General features: G+C 42.1%; 1 pseudogene; it reads right to left on the reverse strand.

Moving 5' to 3' along the window:
* Nucleotides 1-3,063: 3,063 nt before the first annotated feature.
* LOC135548943 (netrin receptor DCC-like) overlaps nt 3,064-8,144 on the reverse strand; it is a 322,470-nt pseudogene continuing 317,389 nt past the window's right edge.

Raw genomic sequence — 8,144 nt, forward strand, 5'->3', positions numbered from 1 at the left:
TGAGATCTTGAATGGGTTTTTCCAAATGTCGTTTTTTTCTTCCCATTACTAAACTACATGTCCAGAATGATCACGTTGTTCTTCATAAATAATAGTAATGTGCGCTCTAAATAATATATTACATTTTATCATAAAAAGTACCCTCCCCACACCCACCCACAGTCAATGAGTTAACTAGCAATTTGTCCTTCAGTTGCTCTATGGAACTGTACAATGGAATAAGAAAAAAACATGGCACCCTATTCCCTATATAGTGCACTACTTTTGCCCAAAGTCCATAGGGCTTGAGTCAAAAGTAGTGCACGAAATAGGGAATAGGATTCCATTCGGGATTGACTCAATTTTTTTTCATGTTGTCTTGCTTCAGAGGTCCTTTCTCCATGGTAATACACATGTACAGCATACAAGAAAATATAGAGCCATGGTCTGCCTGTCTGTCGTTCAGAAGAGAGAAGAAAGACTATGTCGACAGAACTTCATAGCTCATTTGTTACCCTGCACTAAGGGCAAGGCAAAGAGAAAAAAAAAATCACGTTTCATATTTTCATACAGATCTCCATACAAATAAAGTGACCAACGAAGAGAAAAACGAAGAACGGAAAAGCAAACGTATAGGCACATAGAACATCTCGATTTTTCTCAACAAATTAAAAAAAAAACATTTAAAAAAAAAAGTATTTAAAAGAAAATACCACTCAAAAAAAAACAAAAAAACAATGTTGTGTTTCATTAGTCCACTGTTGAAACAATCCTAAAAATGTTTTGCAGGTCAGTAATCAAGTCTCCAAGATGTATAACGTTAAAATTCGTGTCCTAAACTCATCATACTGTGACATGTTCTGGACTTTTTAATATTCTAGAGCTTGAAAACTAGATTTTGTTTTGTGTAATTTTCCTTTAAGGGCAAACCGATAAAAAGAAAACCCAAATGGTGAAACGTAGAATGAGAGCACACTCGACCGTTTGTTGTGAGGAAATAAAGACATTGTTCTGCGATGAGTCGTCTGATCCACGACTTTTCTTTCCCTCTATTCTAAACCATTAGAATGTCTCACTGGCACAGACATCAATACCATATTCAGCATTGTTACCATTTCCAGTCGGTGTCCTAATGTGAATCCTAACATTTGATACAGTATAATGAATTCAACCCTTTTTCTCCTGCGTTCTAATCTAAACATGTTCTGAATGACAATGTAGCGAACCCTACATCTCCTGCGTTCTAATCTAAACATGTTCTGAATGACAATGCAGCTAACCATTTATCTCCTGCGTTCTAATCTAAACATGTTCTGAATGACAATGTAGCGAACCCTTTATCTCCTGTGTTCTAATCTAAACATGTTCTGAATGACAATGTAGCTAACCCTTTATCTCCTGTGTTCTAATCTAAACATGTTCTGAATGACAATGTAGCTAACCCTTTATCTCCTGTGTTCTAATCTAAACATGTTCTGAATGACAATGTAGCTAACCCTTTATCTCTCTGGGGACAATCCATCTTCAGAGGGGGGAAAAAAATATAGAGGCTTGCAAATGATAAAGGGAGCACAGTTACCGTGGGTTACCAGAATCAAACATGCGAATATTGATGTCCTATTTTCATGGCGATTAATGATTCATTTATCACTTAAGTGGTACATATTGATGCCATGTTTTGTTAAAAGGCTTCAGGTTATGTACAGTATCTATCCTCAGTGATGCATAGCAACCCATGCAGCCCCATAATGTAAAACTAGATTAGAAGCCAGTAGGGTTTAATCAATTGGTTTAAAAATAGTTGTACTGCAGCTTTGACAGAACTGCTGATGTAAAAATATACTATATGGAATAATATAATCGTTTATCATATAAAAATGACCAAAACAAACCCCTGTGTGATCACATTGTTAGTCAGTCAACCGTACAACCTTAAACTGAGGTACATGTGTCTATCTCATGAAAACCTTAACTGTTAAAATGACCACTCATCAATAGCATCAACGCCGCCCTAATCAACAACAATAAAGAAACATCTCTCGGGGGTTTTAATAAATGCACAAGACGCTGTATGTTGTGAATAAGGTGGTATTAACCAAAACAATGGATTGTTCAGAGTAAATAACATACATTCATACAAAAGCCTTCCAACCCCTGCAAATACCATTTGATACTGTCTTGATTCCCAGTATGTTCCAAGACCATTCATACATTGACTGGAGCGACTGGTTATAATTCTTGGTGTTGTTTTAACGATTTCAACAGCTGTCTGTAGTTGTGATATCGGGTAGCAACACAACCGGGGCAGACGTTCAGTTGAGGAGCAGCAACACAATTGGACCTGAACAAGGATCCAGAACTTTCCAGAGTCTGAAGTTGGTTCTGTAGAGTCCGTATTGAGATGATCCAGTACCCGGGGCCTAACCAGTGTTCCTCACAGCCTGTAGAATGTTCTAGGCTGTGGTCACTGACTGTGTCACTGTTTTAGGAAAGAGAAGAGGGAGCGTGTGTACGGTGTCCATATTTGGACAGCCTCGGGTTCACAAGGAGTTGGTGTACGTTTCATTCCAACGCCGTAAGGGTGTGGTTACTGTGAGACCTCCCATGTTGTCTCACAACATCACCAGGCAACGAGGGGTCCAGGGAAACGTTGGTGAACGAGGGGTCCAGGGAAGCGTTAGTGAATGAGGGGTCCAGGGAAACGTTGGTGAACGAGGGGTCCAGGGAAACGTTGGTGAACGAGGGGTTCCAGGGAAACGTTGGTGAACGAGGGGTCCAGGGAAACGTTGGTGAACGAGGGGTCCAGGAAACATTGGTGAACGAGGGGTCCAGGGAAACGTTGGTGAAAGAGGGGTTCTAGGGAAACGTTGGTGAACGAGGGGACCAGAGAAACGTTGGTGAACGAGGGGTCCAGGGAAACGTTGGTGAACGAGGTGTTCCAGGGAAACGTTGGTGAACGAGGGGTCCAGAGAACGTTGGTGAACGAGGGGTCCAGGGAAACGTTGGTGAACGAGGGGTCCAGGGAAACGTTGGTGAACGAGGGGTTCCAAGGAAAAGTTGGTGAACGAGGGGTCCAGAGAAACGTTGGTGAACGAGGGGTCCAGAGAAACGTTGGTGAACGAGGGGTCCAGAGAAACGTTGGTGAACAAGGGGTCCAGAGAAACGTTGGTGAACGAGGGGTCCAGAGAAACGTTGGTGAACGAGGGGTCCAGGGAAACGTTGGTGTCTGGAGATAATAACCAATCCAAAGGTCTAATACTATAGACCCAGCTGTAACACTTGTGCCTTCAGTTCAAAGTTAAATCCAATACACCAGTAACGCACAAGAAAACCCTCCAAAATTAACACTGATAAATGAAAACTCAAAAGGTGGTGTTTTAAAGGGAAATCAACACTAGGGAAATATTTTAGATTCTCCTTAATCGTTAGTCTTAATGTTTTGGGATTACAGAGAGGTCTGTCAGGGGGGTTGGTTACTGTATTTATAGGGGTACAGAGAGGTCCGTAACTGGTTATAGTATTATAGGGTTACATAGAGGTCTGTTAGAAGGGTTGGTTACAGTATTTGGGGGAGGGGGGGTGGAGAAGTATCTGTGTTTCTGAGGTTCTGACACCATACCCCCCCTCTCTGTGCCCTGCCCTATGGTGTAATACTGTGGTTCTGCTGTCTGTGCTGCTGCTGTTAAGGTCTGACGGACTGTCTGGGTGGGACTCTCTGCCAGGGCTGCTGGGGTTAAAAGGCCGAGCCAGTGATGGCGTTGAGTTGCTTCATGAGTCCCTCTAGGCTCGCCATCTGTTCACTCAAGTCGTCCTGTTCGTAAACCTAGAAGATAAAAAACAAAAGTCCTCTGTCACACAAAGTCAAAAAAGGGTCATTGTCCAGAAGAACTCATGTTACGGTGTACATTTTAGGACATCCTCAGCCTCATACCTCCTTGGGGCAATCGTCAACCCTTCTTGAGTTTGTCCTAAAATGCACACCATACCAAGCGTGGAGGATACATACAGTACTCATATATTGGTATGATCATACAGTACCCATATATTGGTATGATCATACAGTACCCATATATTGGTATGATCATACAGTACTTTATATATTACAATCAAATGCCGACCTCATTATCTACCAAGAGAATTCTCTTCGATTATAACCACAGCCCTGTATATGCCCCCACCCCAAGCAGACACCTCGACGGCCCTGAAAGAACTTCATTGGACTCTATGTAAACTGGAAACCACATATCCTGAGGCTGCATTTATTGTAGCTGGGGATTTTAACAAGGCTAATCTGAAAACAAGGCTCCCTAAATTTGATCAGCATATCGAATGTGTGACCCGGGTTGGTAAAACCCTGGATCATTGTTATACAAAGCCCTCCCCCGCCCTCCTTTCGTCAAATCTGACCACGACTCCATTTTGTTGCTCCCAGCCTATAGACAGAAACTAAAACAGGAAACGCCCGTGCTCAGGTCTGTTCAACGCTGGTCCGACCAATCGGATTCCACGCTTCAAGATTGCTTCGATCACGTGAACTGGGATATGTTCCGCATAGCGTCGGACAATAACATTGATGAATACGCTGGTTCGGTGAGGGGGCCATCGAGGTGTACCCACAGCATTGGTGATGTTGTACCCACAGAGACTATTAAAACCTTCCCCAACCAGAAACTGTGAATTGATGGGAGCAATCGCGCAAAACTGAAAGCGCGAACCACTGCTTTACATCAGGGCAAGGCGACCGGAAACATGACCGAATACAAACAGTGTAGCTATTCCCTCCACAAGGCAATCAAACAAGGTAAGCATCAGTATACTGTAGAGACAAAGTAGTCACAATTCAACGGCTCAGACACGAGAGATATGTGGCAGGGTCTACAGACAATCATGGACTACAAAAATAAAACCAGCCGTGATGTCTTGCTCCCAGACAAACTAAACAACTTCTTTGCTCGCTTTGAGGACAATACAGTGCCACCGACATGGCCCGCTACCAAAACCTGTGGGCTCTCCTTCAGTGCAGCCAACGTGAGTAAAACATTTAAACGTGTTAACCCTCGCAAGGCTGCAGTCCCAGACGGCATCCCCAGCCGCGTCCTCAGAACATGCGCAGACCAGCTGGCTGGTGTGTTTATGGACATATTCAATCAATCCTTATCCCAGTCTGCTGTTCCCACATGCTTCAAGATGGCCACCATTGTTCCTAATCCCAAGAAAGCAAAGGTAACTGAACTAAATGACTATTGTCCCGTAGCACTCTCTTCCGTCATCATGAAGTGCTTTGAGAGACTAGTCAATGATCATATCACCTCCAGCCTATCTGACACCCTAGACCCACTCCAATTTGCTTACCTCCCCAATTGGTCCACAGACGACGCAATCGCAATCACACTGCCCTAACCCATCTGGACAAGAGGAATACCTATGTAAGAATGCTGTTCATCGACAACAGCTCAGCATTTAATACTATAGTACCCTGCAAACTTGTTATTAGGCTCGAGACTCTGGGTCTCGACCCCGCCCTCTGCAATTGGGTCCTGGACTTCCTGACAGGCCGCCCCCAGGTGGTGAAGGTAGGAAACAACATCTCCACCCCGCTGATCCTCAACACTGGGGCCCCACAAGGGTGCGTTCTCAGCCCCCTCCTGTACTCCCTGTTCACCCACGACTGCGTGGCCATGCAGCCTCCAATTCAATCATCAAGTTGGCAGATGACACAACAGTGGTAGGCTTGAATACCAACAACGACGAGACGGCCTAAAGGGAGGAGGTGAGGGCTACACTCGCATTAACATCTGCATGTGACAAATAAAATTTGATTTGATTTTATACTTTATATTGGTATGAAACATGTAGTAGTTTATATTGGTGTGATCATCCAGTACTTTATATTGGTGTGATCATACAGTACTTTATAATGGTGTGATCATAAAGTACTTTATATATCGCTGTGATCATACAGTACTTTATATTGTGTGATCACACAGTACTTTATATTGCTGTGATCATACAGTACTTTAGATCATACAGTACTTTATATTGCTGTGATCATATTGGTGTGATCATACAGTACTTTATATTGCTGTGATCATACAGTACTTTATATTGGTGTGATCATATAGTACTTTATATTGCTGTGATCGTACAGTACTTTAGATTGCTGTGATCATACAGTACTTTATATTGCTGTGGTCTTACAATACTTTATATTGGTGTGATCATACAGTACTTTATATTGCTGTGATCACACAGTACTTTATATTGCTGTGATCATACAGTACTTTATATTGGTGTGATTATACAATACTTTACGTTGGTGTGATCATACAGTACTTTATATTGCTGTGATCATACAGTACTTTATATTGGTGTGATCATATAGTACTTTATATTGCTGTGATCATACAGTACTTTATATTGCATATTGGTGTGATCACAGTACTTTATATTGATGTGATCATACAGTACTATAGTACTTTATATTGCTGTGATCGTACAGTACTTTAGATTGCTGTGATCATACAGTACTTTATATTGCTGTGTCTTACAGTACTTTATATTGGTGTGATCATACAGTACTTTATATTGCTGTGATCACACAGTACTTTATATTGCTGTGATCATACAGTACTTTATATTAGTGTGATGATTATATTGCATCATACTTTATATTGATGTGATCATACAGTACTTTATATTGGTGTGATCATACAGTACTTTATATTGATGTGATCATACAGTACTTTATATTAGTGTGATCATACAGTACTTTATATTGGTGTGATCATACAATACTTTATATTGGTGTGATCATACTGTACTTTATATTGATGTGATCATACAGTACTTTATATTGGTGTGATCATACAGTACTTTATATTGATGTGATCATACAGTACTTTATATTAGTGTGATCATACAGTACTTTATATTGCTGTGATCATACAGTAGTTTATATTGCTGTGATCATACAGATTTTTTTTATTTTACCTTTATGTAACTAGGCAAGTCAGTTAAGAACAAATCCTTATTTTCAATGATGGCCTAGGAACAGTGGGTTAAGTGCCTGTTCGGGGGTAGAACAACAGATTTGTACCTTGTCAGCTTGGGGGTTTGAACTTATAACCTTCCGGTTACTAGTCCAACGCTCTAACCACTAGGCAACCCTGCCACTCCCCATTCATCAGAACCACACGGACACAACAGACACAACAGACACAACATACACAATATACCTGACAGACACAACATACACAACATACCTGACAGACAGGATAATGTAAATACTTGGGTATAATGTACGTTCTTGGGGGATAATGTAAGTCCTTGGGGGATAATGTAACTCTGTGGGGGATAATGTAATTCCTTGGGGGATAATGTTACTCGGTGGGAGATAATGTAAGTCCTTGGGGGATAATGCAACTCCGTGGGCGATAATGTAAGTGCCTGGGGGATAATGTAAATCCGTGGGGGATAATGTTAAGTCCTTGAGATAATGTAAGTCATTGGGGATAACGCAAGTCCTTGGGGGATAACGTAAGTCCTTGGGGGATAACGTAAGTCCTAGGGGGATAACGTAAGTCATTGGGTGATAATGTAAGTCCTTGGGGGATAATGTAAGTCCTTTGGGGATAATGTAAGTCCTTGGGGATAATGTAAGTCCTTGGGGGATAATGTAAGTCCTTGGGGGATAATGTAAGTCCTTGGGGGATAATGTAAGTCATTGGGTGATAATGTAAGTCCAGTTTAATGCTCTATTTTCTGCTGCTGCTGCGGAGGAGGGTTGTTCCACACCACTCTGATAAAAGAGAAAACATACACACCCCTAAGCATCTTGGTGCTTGGCGGCTTGGCGGGGAGAAAAGATGAGCATATAAAGTGTGTGATCGATGCCAGCCTATTTGGAGAGACTCCCACTGATGAGAAAAGGATCAATTACAAAGATATGTGGGATGGATAGAAAGATGCTGACCTTTCGAGGCAATCTCTTCTCCCCCTCTTCTCCTCATCTCTCTCTCTCTCTCTCTCTCTCTCTCTCTCTCTCTCTCTCTCTCCCCCTCTTCTCCCCATCTCTCTCTCTCTCTCTCTCTTCTCATCTCTCCCTCTCCTCCCCATCTCTCTCTCTCTCTCCCTCTCTCTCTTTACTCCTCTCATCTCTCCTTCTC

Source organism: Oncorhynchus masou, chromosome 11 (genome assembly GCF_036934945.1).
Source record: "Oncorhynchus masou masou isolate Uvic2021 chromosome 11, UVic_Omas_1.1, whole genome shotgun sequence".
Taxonomy (NCBI): Eukaryota; Metazoa; Chordata; class Actinopteri; order Salmoniformes; family Salmonidae; genus Oncorhynchus; species Oncorhynchus masou.